The sequence below is a fragment of the Microtus ochrogaster genome, chromosome 7 (assembly GCF_000317375.1).
Source record: "Microtus ochrogaster isolate Prairie Vole_2 chromosome 7, MicOch1.0, whole genome shotgun sequence".
In the NCBI taxonomy this organism is placed as follows: domain Eukaryota; kingdom Metazoa; phylum Chordata; class Mammalia; order Rodentia; family Cricetidae; genus Microtus; species Microtus ochrogaster.
Genome location: NC_022014.1, coordinates 20,998,106 through 21,010,173, shown reverse-complemented (window position 1 = coordinate 21,010,173; position 12,068 = coordinate 20,998,106). Strand labels below are relative to the sequence as shown.

Below are 12,068 nucleotides of genomic sequence, written 5' to 3'. Positions count from 1 at the left end.
GAAGAAGAAGAAGAAGAAGAAGAAGAAGAAGAAGAAGAAGAAGAAGAAGAAGAAGAAGAAGAAGAAGAAGGCGGCTGAGTAAGCAGCACTCCATGGCCTCTTTAGCAGTCATTGAGTTCTTGCCCTGTCTTCCTTTGATGATGGACTGGGATTTGTAGAAATTTGTAAGCAAAAAAATAAATCTTTCCCTTCCCAATTTGCTTTTGGTCATGGTATTCTGTCACAGTCATAGATACCCTAACACAGCTGCTCTTGCAGAGGAGATGGCTTGATTCCCAGCACTGATAGGGTGGCTCATACTATCTATAATTACAGTTCAAAGGAATGTGACACAGTTTCCTGGTCTTAAAGAGCATCAGGCATGCACACGTGGTGCACATACAAACATATATGCAGACAAAACTTCCATAGACATAAAATAAATATTAAAAAAAAGAACAGCACCCAGAACATAGTTGAGAAATCCTCATAGTTATTTGGAAGACACTTTTAGATTTTTTTATTTTATATGTATGAGTGTTTTGCATGCATACATGCATGTGCTCCTTGTATGTGCCTGGTGCTTGAGGAGGCCGGAAGTGAATATCTGAAACCGGAGTTATGGATGGTTGTGAGCTACCATGTAGGCTCTCGGAATAGAGCCCAGCTCCTCTCCAAGAGCAACAAGAGCTCTAAACTACTGAGCCAGTTCTCCAGCCACTGGAAGACACTTATAAAGAAAAATAAAAAATGAGAGGAGACATTTTGTCCAGTACGGCAGCCACTGGTTAAGTTGTCCATACTGCTGTTAACAATGTCACCTATGTTAGCAACCCTAATTAAGTTTGAGAGTCCCTCCATCCCAGACCAGGTAGAAGGCAGCTCACTCATTAAGTTTGAAACTGTGTGTACTGTATTATATACCAATTAGTACATACTAACATAGCAACATAGGAATATATATATTGATTTTACAAGACAGTGTCTCTTTGTGTAGCCTTGGCTGTCCTGGAACTCACTCTAGATCAAGCTGGCCTTGAACTCACAGAGATCCACCTGCCTTGCCTTTGACTCCTGAATGCTGGAATTAAAGGCATGAGCCACCACTGCTCAGCTAGAATTATATTCTTAGAAACCATAAACATATGCTAAGCATGGTAATAGATGACTGTAATCTTGTAATTCAGGAAGCTCAGGCAGGATGATAGTAAGTTTGAGGCCAACATGGACTACATAGGGAGTTCAAGACCACCCGTGGATGACATAATAAGATGGTGTTTTCCAGAGCCAAAGTCGTCATCGTTGTCGTCATTACCACAATACTGATACTACTGTAAGCCTCTGATGAAAATCCTCAGGTTCCTAGGTACTTCTCTGAGAAGGCAAAAAGAAGTAACACCTAGTTTCTTTTTGGGGGACAGAGCCTTTCAGTGTAGCTCTGGTTGTCCTGGAACTCGCTGCATAAACCAGGCTTGCCTCAAACTCATAGATAGCTTCTTATTTATTTATTTATTTGTTTGTTTATATGTAATTTTTTTTCCCCAGGACAGGGCTTCTCTGTCTAACACTCCTGGCTTTCCTGGAACTCTCTTGGTAGTCCAGGCTGGCCTCGAACCCACAGAGATCCATCTGCCTCTGCCTCCCAATGCTGGGATTTAAGGTGTGTGCCTCCACCGCTTGGCCTGAAGAGTCCCATTAAAGATAGATGTATAGGTGTTGGAGAGATGCTTAGCACTCATGCAGAGGTCGGGAGTTTGGTTCCTAGGACCTATGTTTAGTCGCTCATAATCGGTTGTATTAATCTTCCAAGTGCTGCTGGGTTAACAAGCGTGTGTTACTACCATACATACAGGGCTAAAGGTCTTCTTTTCCAGTTTGCAAAAAGATCAGACTCCAGGGTTGGAGATGAACAGTAGGGAACTTTCACCTGCAATTTCCTCGATGCCTAAAACATCAGCCTTTAAATGCAAGTAGGATCCAGAATGCTGGAAGAGTCTTTAAATGTATGACCTCTTAGATAGGTCACAGCTCAAGACTTTAGTAATCTAGGCAAGATATTCTAGAGGCCTTACTTTTAAGTAAGGGAGCCTCATTCTCTGAGACTTTAAGTACCCAAGGCCAGCCGGTGGCGAAGCGCACTTGAGACTCAGAGAAGCCGGCCATCAGGCACTGAGAAAGACGCCCCCGGAGCAAGATGCGCAGGCGCAGACTGCCTGAGAGGGCCCCGGGCACTCCGGCTGCGCAGGCGCTAGAGCGGCTCCCGGCCAGTCCGGACGGCGGCTGTGACTGAGAGGCTGGGGCGTGGAGCGGCAGTGGCGGCGACGGGCGACCACGGAGCAGCCATGAGGGCCGGGCCCAGTCACCGACAGTAAGTGCAAGTTTAAGGGGAATCGACCCTGGGGAGTGCAGATGTGGCGGGTTGGCCTCTGCTGGTCGGGGACGGAGGGTCGTGGGGGAAGGGATAGTTTGAGGTGATGGTGGGAGAATTTGGAGCATGGATGACTAGGTCGTGAGTCCCAGAGCCGGACAGCTTGGCGGAGGGAAGGGGCTGCGTTTCGTGGAGTGAAGGGGCTCACGGCAGGGCCAGTGCCTTGCGCTGCCTGGTTTGTCATCATCCCTTCCCCCAGGAGCTTTGGGTCGCCTCTCCCTTTCCGCTTCTTTCAGAGAATGGTTGCTGGGGGAAGGGTGGTGGAAAATAAAAGCCGTGCTGGAGCTGAAGAAGCCAACTCTGAATCAGGCAGAGAAGGGCTAGTCACTGAAGTTAAGGTGTGTCCTGGGTAATGCTTAGGAATCGGAAGCTCAGTTTAAATCCAGGAGGGTCTAGGTTAAAAAGCCAAGGGCTTGGAGTCAGGTTTGGAACCAAGTCCATCACAGATAAACCGATCGATAACCTTGGATAGAACCCACTTAACCTTTCTGACTCTCTGGAAAATGCAATACTAAATACAGGGCTTTCGTAAGCTTCATGTATGTGGTTGAGAGTGCTTATGAAATCAATAAGTTGTAAGTACCATACGGATGCTATGTACCCGACAATGCTATATGTTTTAGACCCTATGATTATTAATGGAGTGACTGATTTCTCAGTAAAAACAAAGCATATTTGTAAAACCTCAGTGAACAAAAAACCTGCTTTCTGCATAAGCACAGCAGACATCTGTGGAAATAACACTTTATTCTGTGGTGTGACAACTTGACTGTCAAATTGTATGGGAAAAGTACCATACTCCTGTAAATGGTATGCAGCTGCAGCTCCTGACCCAAGAGGAGGAAATACGGACAAGACTGAAGCCCTGAGCTACATCCTCGGCCTTCCTTTTACCTTTTATTTTGAGACCGGGTCTTGCATTTAAGTACAAGTTAGTTTTGAATTAACAGTCCTGCCTGTGTTTCCCCAGTAGCTGGGATTACTGGCACACCTGGCTGAGGTTTTGGAGGGTCCTTAGTTAATGCTTGTGTGCCAAATGATTTATTGCTGAGCCATCCAGCCATCTCCCCAGTCTCTACTTACTTGTTTTGATACTGGAACCTGAGCCTGGGTTTTAAGTTTACTCTGCACGTACCCTGCCACTAGCCCCTTTTGTATTTTTTTTTAATTTGCTAATTTACCTAGGCTGGCCTTGAATTTGCAATCCTCCAGTCTTAGCCTCCCAAGTTGGTAGGATTACAGGTTGTTTTTTTTTTTTATATCATCTAGCCCAGAACAAGCTTCTATTATTTTTATTTAAAAAAATCATTTATTTATTTGGAGGCTGGAGAGATGGCTCAGTGGTTTACAGAATTTTGTTGGTTTTAAAGAGGGCCTAGGTTCCATTCTTAGCACTTACATGATGGCTCACAACTATCCATAACGCCAGTTCCAAGAGATTCACCCTCTTCTCCATTTTGTAGGGAAAAGAACAAATTTATTTAGCACACTGCAAAGAAAGCAAAGGGTATGACAATGACAATAATGGAAGAATTGCCTTCCAGACCCTGATATTTTTTTAATTGTAAAAGCTTCCTTTGCAAGAGTCTGGTTGCCCCAGGGGGATTCTCTGCTTTGGAGCTCAGATTGGTGTACAGCAGCTTTTCAACTCTTTCTGTTGTTGTTACTCTCCTGTCTGTGGAATCTTTTCTTTAGAGTGAAAAAGACAAGTAGGGAGTTGTGCAAGGGCCCAAGAGACGGCTGGTTCTTTAGAGACTGGAGGAGCACTCTCGAGTCTTTGTTGTTGAGGGTAGATAAAGCAAAGGACAGAGTTAAACTGCCTGCTTCCGTGGAGAGAGTGCCTTTCTAGGCACAGCTTTCGAAAGATAAGTGCAGATGCCTTTCAAGTGGGCAGGAAGGCAGACACTTTAGCTCTGCTGGCTCTGAGGACTGAGAGCTTGAAATGGTGAGGCCTTTTGAAAACTGGGGAGTGATTGCTGGAGCTGAATAAAGGTGGGAGTGGCTGTGCTAGATCCGTGAAATCCACAGATAAGAGGAGTGGACTCTTCTAGAGGCGTGGAGGAAGTGAACCCTAGCTGTTTTTAACTCTGTCTGGTAACACATTATTTTTATGTTTCTCTCCTAAAACTATATGGCAACATTTAACCTTTTTTGTTCTATCTAGTTATTTGACTCTCCCAATAAATTCTGTCTGGTTATTCTGTCTTAGAGGATAGTCCTGCCGCCCCCATCTCTTTCTCTTCCTTCTTCCCTCCACCCCCTCAGAACAGGGTTTCTCTGTAATAGCCTTGGCTGTCCTGGAACTCACTGTGTAGACCTGGCTGGCCTCAGACTCACAGAGATCTACCTCTGCCTCCTGAGTGCTGGGATTAAAGGCGCGCGCCACCACCGCCCGGCCTCTTCTTTTTTTTAATAATTTATTTGCTTTCATTCTATGTCTTTGGTGTTTTGTCTGTACGTATGTTTGTATGAAGGTGCCGGATCCCCTGGAACCAGAGTTACAGACAATTGTGAGCTGCCATGTGGGTGCTAGGAATTGAACCTGGGTCCTCTGGAAGAGCAGTCAGTGCTCCCAACTTCTGAGCCCTCTCTCCAGCCCAGCAGGGGTAGTTTTTAAAGGGGATTTGAGGACTGGATGTGGTGGAGCGGAAGGAGAGGCAGGCTAGTCCCTGAGTTTGAGGCCAGCCTGGTCTACATAGTGAGTTCCAGACCAGCCAGGCCTACACAGTGGAACTCTGTCTAAACATAAGGGCTGTACTTGAGCTAGCCCTGCTGACCCCGGCTGTAATTGCAACTAGCTGCTGGGGAATGTGAAAGCAAGGTGGGAGGTCCAGTTCAAGACCTGCCTGGACTACAGAGTGAGTTCAAGGCTAATAGGCCAGAATTAGTATAGTGAGATCCTGCCACCCCTCCCAACACACACACACATGGTTAGAGTGAATTCAAGGCTAATGGGCCAGCATTACTATAGTGAGATCCTGCGCGCCCCAGCTGTGGATATAGCTCAGTGAAGAATGTTTACTTAGCGTGTCCAAAGTCTTCATTTTGATCTCCAGTACTTCAAAATTAAAACAAAAAGAAAAGAAAGGAGAGTGTGGTCGGGGGCATGTACTTGGGATGTAGTTCAGGTAGGGTACTTACTTATTAGCACCTCTGGGTCCTTGAGGTTTGTCTCCAGCACACAGATTAAAGTATTTGTTGCTATTACAGGCTTTCCAGACCCCAACTTTATTCTGTCTTTACGCATTGTAAATGAAATAGGGGTAGAACATATTCAAATCTGCCTAGCCATCTTATTTTTAATAATTGGACATCTATTTTTAATGTTGATAGTGCCTTTTCCCCTTATTGGAGAATTCCATTAGTTCAAACAAGACCATAAATATCACCCATTTTCTGTGAGAGTAATAGGTTTGTTGAGTGCCTATGAAAACTTCCTATCCTTTCCTTTTCTACTACAATTCTTTAACTATGTTAGTTACTTGTATGTAGCAAGTAATAGTGACCAGATGAGGATTTCCTTTGCTGGGAAGAGTAGGGCCTGGCCAGTACCTTGATTGCCCCTGATTAAAGTGAGAAATGGATTAATTATGAGGACATAAGAGCTGCTCAGTTCATGACCCTGTAAGAGCCAAGACACAGGACGAAGGTTTAATTATTACCTTTATGTATGTATGTATTTGGTTTATCGAGACAGAGTGTCTATGTAGCTTTGGAGACTGTCCTGGAACTCACTTTGTAGACCAGGCTGGCCTCGATCTGCCTGTCTCTGCCTTCCGAGTGCTGGGATTAAAGGCCTGCACCACCACTGCCCAACTTAACTATTTTTTATTCTGCTAGTGAATCATTTTCTTTAAAAAAAAAAAATAAAAAGTCATGTGCTTCAATGGAAACTTAAAAACATTCTGTTTAGCCGGGCGGTGGTGGTGCACGCCTTTAATCACAGTACTCCAGAGGTAGAGGCAGGCAGATCTCTGAGTTTCAGACCAGCCTGGTCTACAGATTGAGTTCCAGGACTGTCAAGACTGTTTTACAGAGAAACCCTATCTTGAAAAACCAAAAACCAAACCAAAACAAAGAACTAAAACAAAAAAACTATTCTTTTTTTGAGGAGGAGTTTGAGATGTTTCTCTGTAGCTTTGGAGCCTGTCCTGGAACTAGCTCTTGTTGACTAGGCTGGCCTTGAACTCAGCAATCTACCTGCCTCTGCCTCCTAAATGCCGGGATTAAACGCCTGCGCCATTGCTGCCTGGCATCAAACCTATTCTTTTTAAAAACAAGATTATGATGTTTATAATCATGAAAATAATTGTTTCCCAACACAGTCTTTATTTCTGGTTTTCCAAGACAAGTTTTCTCTGTGTAACAGCCCTAGTTGTTCTGGAACTCACAAAGATCTGCCTGCCTCTGCCTCCCAAGTGCTGGAGTGCTGGAACTAAAGGCATGCACCACCACTACCCGACTTAACTTCCTAAGAGTTCCTTTTGACCTTTTGATCTTGCAACCCATTTCATGAGTAGTATGGCTTATCCAGCCAAGGTTCTGGTTTCCAAGCCCAACTGCCCAAGTTTGATCTTTGGAGTTTGTACTGAGAGAACCAACTCCTGCAGGTTGTCTTCTGACCCTCCCCATTGACCTCCAGCTGAAGCACCCCCCCCACACACAATGTAACAATAAACATGAATAAAAAGAAACAGTCTCTTGTGATATTTTGCAGCACCTGGCTAATAAAGGAAGTAAGGCATAAATAGTTTCTTTTTTGTTTTTGTTTTTTTTTTCTGAAATACTGATTAAAGGGGAACTATATGAGAAGATGTTAAAAGAGAAACTAGTTGGGACTTTAGGCCTGTGGTAGATAGAGTACATTGTTTGCATACATGAAGCCGCAGGTTGGAGTTCCAGTACTGGAGGAAGCAACAATAAACAGAAATAGCAGCACAGACAACAGCAAACTGTAAAACAGAGAGTGGATTTTACTTAGTAAACTTGTCAGTTAGGGTGGTAACCTCCTTGAGTTGGTAGAATGCTTGTATGCTTCATACCCTGGGTTCTGTCTCCAGCACAGGTAATACTGGGCTCAGATGTCCCTGCCTGAAATTTCAGTTTTTTGGGAATTGGAGGCAGGAGGGTCAGAAGTTAAAAATTATTCCCAGCTACATAGGGAGATGGAGGCAGAAGGGTCAGAAGTTAAAGATTGTTCCCAGCTACTTAGGGAGTTGGAGGCAGGAAGGTCAGAAGTTAAAGGTTATCTATCCACAGCTGCTTAGGGAGGTGGAGACAGGAGGGTCGGACGTTAAAGGTTGTCCACCCGTGGCTGCACAGGGAGATAGAGACAGGAGGGTCAGAAGTTAAAGGTTATCTGTGTACAGCTACGTGGGAGTCGGAGGCCCTATCTCAAAAAAAGAGGGGGGGGGGGTAGGAAGCATTGTAAGCATTGTAAAGTAGTCCCATTTGGACAATAAGTAATTCAAGAATGGGGTGGAGGTAGTAATTTACATCTAAAATCCCAGCATTCGGCTGGGCGGTGGTGGCGCACACCTTTAATCCCAGCACTCGGGAGGCAGAGGCTGGAGGATCTTTGTGAGTTCGAGACCAGCCTGGTTTACAAGAGCTAGTTCCAGGACAGGCTCCAAAAACTACAGAGAAACCCTTTCTCGAAAATCAAAAAAATAAATAAATAAATAAAAATAAATTAATAAAATAAAATCCCAGCATTCCTGAGGGTAAGGCAGGAGGATAAACATGAGTTTGAGGACAGCCTGGACTACAAGTGAGAGGTTCAGGTTCTTATAGAGCCGGATTGAGAGGAAGGAAGAAAAAAGACTTAAAAAATGGACCAGTGGTGCAGAATAGCTTCCCAGATGCCAAGGGTTTGCTTCTAGTGTTTATACAGTTAGCATAGAGTAATTGCTCATTAATATTTGTTGCATGAAAATGACAATCTATTGAATCATAATCAACAAACCTGGGTTGAGATCTTCAGCCTAATTGTGTCTTTAAAGGAGTTTACATAATACACTATTGCCTTAGAGCCCTCATTGGTTAATACAGACTTGACTAGAATTTAGGAGCAAGTTGAGACAGTGTAGGATCTCCTTGAGCTGGGCTACTGAGCCCTGTCTCAAATAAAAACAAGGTCACAAACAAAAGCCAAAACATGGGGGGCTCAGCAGTAAAATGCTTGCTCTGCAACCTGAGGACCTGAGTTTAATCTCGAGATCTTCAGAACCTGTGTTTAAAAAGCCTGGAATGGCCCGGCAGTGGTGGTGCACACCTTTAATCCCAGTACACCACGCTGGCTTCACAGATCTGCCTGCCTCTGTCTCCAGAGTGTAGGGCTAAAGGCAGCGCCACCCCACCCGGTTGCGGCCAGTGCTCTTTAGCCTCTGAGCCATCTCTCCAGCCCCAGGAAGAGCACACTGTTAATTCCAGTTTTAAAAAGGCAGATCTTTCCAGCCAGCCGCATGGTGAGTTTCATGCCAATGAGAAACCTTTTTTTTTTTTAACTAAAGAAAAAAAAAGTGGCAAGGCATGATCTCAGGTGTTGGAAGATGGTAGGAGGACCAGAAGAAATTGTTCAAGGTCAGTCTCTACTACACAGAGAGAGGCCAGTATGGGCTACATTTGACCCTGCCAGACAAAGATGAAGAAAAATCCATCAAACAAAAACAACCAAAGTGGACATTAACTTGAGGAATGGTGGAAGTTGTCGGGGGAGGATGACAACCAAAACATAATGACATAATCCCAGCAAGTGCTGGTATTAAAGGCCTGCAGCAACACCCTCAGCAAGATGGCTCAATTGTTAATGGCACCAAAAGACCCAGTGTGGTTTTCGGTAACCACACCAGGTGACTCACACATGTCTGTGGCTCTAGCTCCCAGGGTCTGACCCTCTTCTAGCTTCAATGGGCACTTGCATATACATACACATGAAATAAAAAACAAATCTTTAAAAGAAAGAATTTATATGAAGTAATCCTGATAGAGGCTGAAAGTCATGGTGCTCCCTGTAATTCCAGCGCTGGCTGTGCTAAAGAAAGAGGATCTTGAATTTGAAGCTTACTTGGGCTAGATAGATGCTAAGATCCTCTCTCAAACAAAACAGGACAAAACAGGCTGGAGAGGTGGCTTCAGAGCACTGGCTACTCTTCTAAAGGACTTGGGTTGGATTTCCAGCACTCACATGATGGCTCACAACTGTCTGAAACTCTAGTTCCAGCAGATCCTGTGCCCACTTCTGGTCTCTCCAGGCCCCAGGCATGCATGTGCACAGTCATACATGCCAAAACAGCCATGCACATAAACAACTGCAAAGTATTTGTAATAGAATATAATCCCATATGATCAATTTTTTGTGCCAGGGATTGTAAAAAACAAAACAAAACAAAACAACCCATATCTTTTGAGACAGGGTTCTTTGTGTAGCCCTGGCGGTCCTGGAATTTGCTCTGTAAACCAGGCTGGCCCCAAACTCAGAGGTCCATCTCCCTCTGCCTCCCCAGATTAAAGGTATTGGACCACCACTCCTGGCTACTTTGTAACCCCACCTGGTCTGAAACTCCCTGTGTCCACTAAACTGGACTCTGCCTCCCAAATGCTGGGAATAAAGGCCCTAAAGTCACTTTTCCTGTGGTGCTGAAGACTGATCTTAGGACTTTCCCCCAGAGCTGCACCCATGGTCCCGGGCATAATGAGAAAGGTACTGTTTATCAGGTCAGGCATGCTGATCAGGATATAAAATAAATCCTGTTTTCAGAGAAGCTGAAATGGGAGAAAAAAATTGTGAATGGCTGTTGAAGCAGAGTAGATGATTTGTTAGGAGAGTGGACGCAGGACTGAGGAGTATTGCTGGGAGACATTCTGCATTGAACCTGTAAGACAGGGCCTCCAAGTGGGACAAGATAAGGCATTCCAAGTAAACAGTGAATTTTGAAGATGAAAAACTTACCTGACAGGGAAGATAACAAGATCACGCAAGGGTCTGAGGCTTGTCCATTGCGCTGTTTCCTAATTTGAGAAACTCGGCAGCTTAATTTGTGGTTGTGGGGATCTGTGTTCAGACTCTTCTATAAAGAAAGATTGAAGAATGAACAAAAAGAAAAGTTTGAAGACGTGAAGCCAGAGGCACTGTTGATAGGCACTACTAAGACAGGACAAACAAGGGGCAGAAATGGGCTGAGACCTTGCAGAGTACTGTCGGATAGTGCAGCCAGCCAGCCAGGAAGCTCAGGACGCTTTCACAAGAGAGGTGTGCCTAATACTTGGTTTTAAACTCTTAAAACTGTGTAGCAACAGCTGGGCGGTGGTGGCGCACGCCTTTAATCCCAGCACTCGGGAGGCAGAGGCAGGCGGATCTCTGTGAGTTCGAGACCAGCCTGGTCTACAGAGCTAGTTCCAGGACAGGCTCCAAAAGCCACAGAGAAACCCTGTCTCGAAAAAAACAAAAATAAAACAAAAAAAAAAAAACAAAAAAAACTGTGTAGCAACATCAGGAAGATGATCCTACCTCTAAAAAAGAAAAAAAATTGAGCGTAGCTGTCTATAGAGATTTAGTTCCGTGATGGAACCCTTGTCTGGAATTAGCAGGAAGCCTGGGGCTCAAACCTCAGAACTTTGGGAGAAGAAGGAAAAACAGACAGACCTGGGTAGTGAGGCACGTGCTTCAGGTCTCGGCACTTGGGAGCTGCAGTAGGAAATTCAGAAGTTCCAGACCAGTTTTGGCTGCATCGGAGATCTCTCAAAACAAAACTGGAGTGATGATGGGAGATTAAAGTCAGTGGAGACATGGTAGCCTTGACCAGTGTATTGAGGGCACCAAGAAGGATGTGGACTGTACAGGCTAAGGAGTCGGAAAAATAACTGTCAGAAAAGGACCATTGCTTATAAATTACATGAAGATCAATAAACTTTCACTACATGTAGTATGTGTTAAGAATTGTCCTTTTTACAATTTTTGTACTGGCAATGCTTATCTTTATGATTTTTTTTTTTGTTTCTAACAGCAACAAAAAAACAAGGTCTCACTGTGTAGCCCTGGCTGGCCTGGAACTCACTGTTAGACCAGGCTGGCCTCCAACTCACAGAGATCTGTCCACCTGCCTCTGCTTCCCAGAAACGAGGGGGTTAAATGCGTGCAACACCATGTTAGCGGTAATGCTTATTTTTATACAGAACATTTCCCCTGCTGCACTGCTGCAGAAACACCAGAGCGTCTGTGCAAATGAAATATCAGAGGCTTTCAAAAGAGCTGTAAGGTTTCCAGCCTTCCCACTCTCTTCCATCCCTTCTCTCTACCCCATTAGTTTTTGTTTTTCAGACAGTCTTGTCATGTAGCCAAAGTTGGCTTTGAACTCTTAATTTCCTGTTTCCACTTCTCAAGGGCTGGAGTTAGAGGTTTAAGACACCTACTATGTCTGTCCTGGTTTAGCGTGTGTATTTTTTTTTTAAATTAAGCTTTTTAGGTTTTATGTATATAAGTGTTTGCCTTCTTAAATGTATGTGTACCACATGTGTGCCTGGTATCCTGGAGACCAGGAGAGAGAGGGAGCTACCATGTGTATTGAACCCAGATACTATGTTAGTGCATCAAGTATCAAGTACTATCAAATGATTAGTCATAATTCTAGTCCTCTTTTTTTTTTTTTTTTTTTTTTTTTTT

General features: G+C 44.3%; 1 protein-coding gene and 1 pseudogene across 1 annotated transcript in view; both read left to right on the top strand.

Annotated features, from left to right (window-relative positions):
* The first annotated feature begins 2,244 nt into the window (after nucleotides 1-2,244).
* Nucleotides 2,245-12,068, top strand: part of Fam222b (family with sequence similarity 222 member B) — a 61,355-nt gene continuing 51,531 nt past the window's right edge. The window contains exon 1 of the mRNA XM_005349475.3: nucleotides 2,245-2,347. The gene's annotated coding sequence lies outside the window, so the exon portion shown is untranslated. The remainder of the gene's footprint in view (nucleotides 2,348-12,068) is intronic.
* On the top strand, nucleotides 10,351-10,481 carry LOC113456414 (annotated as a pseudogene).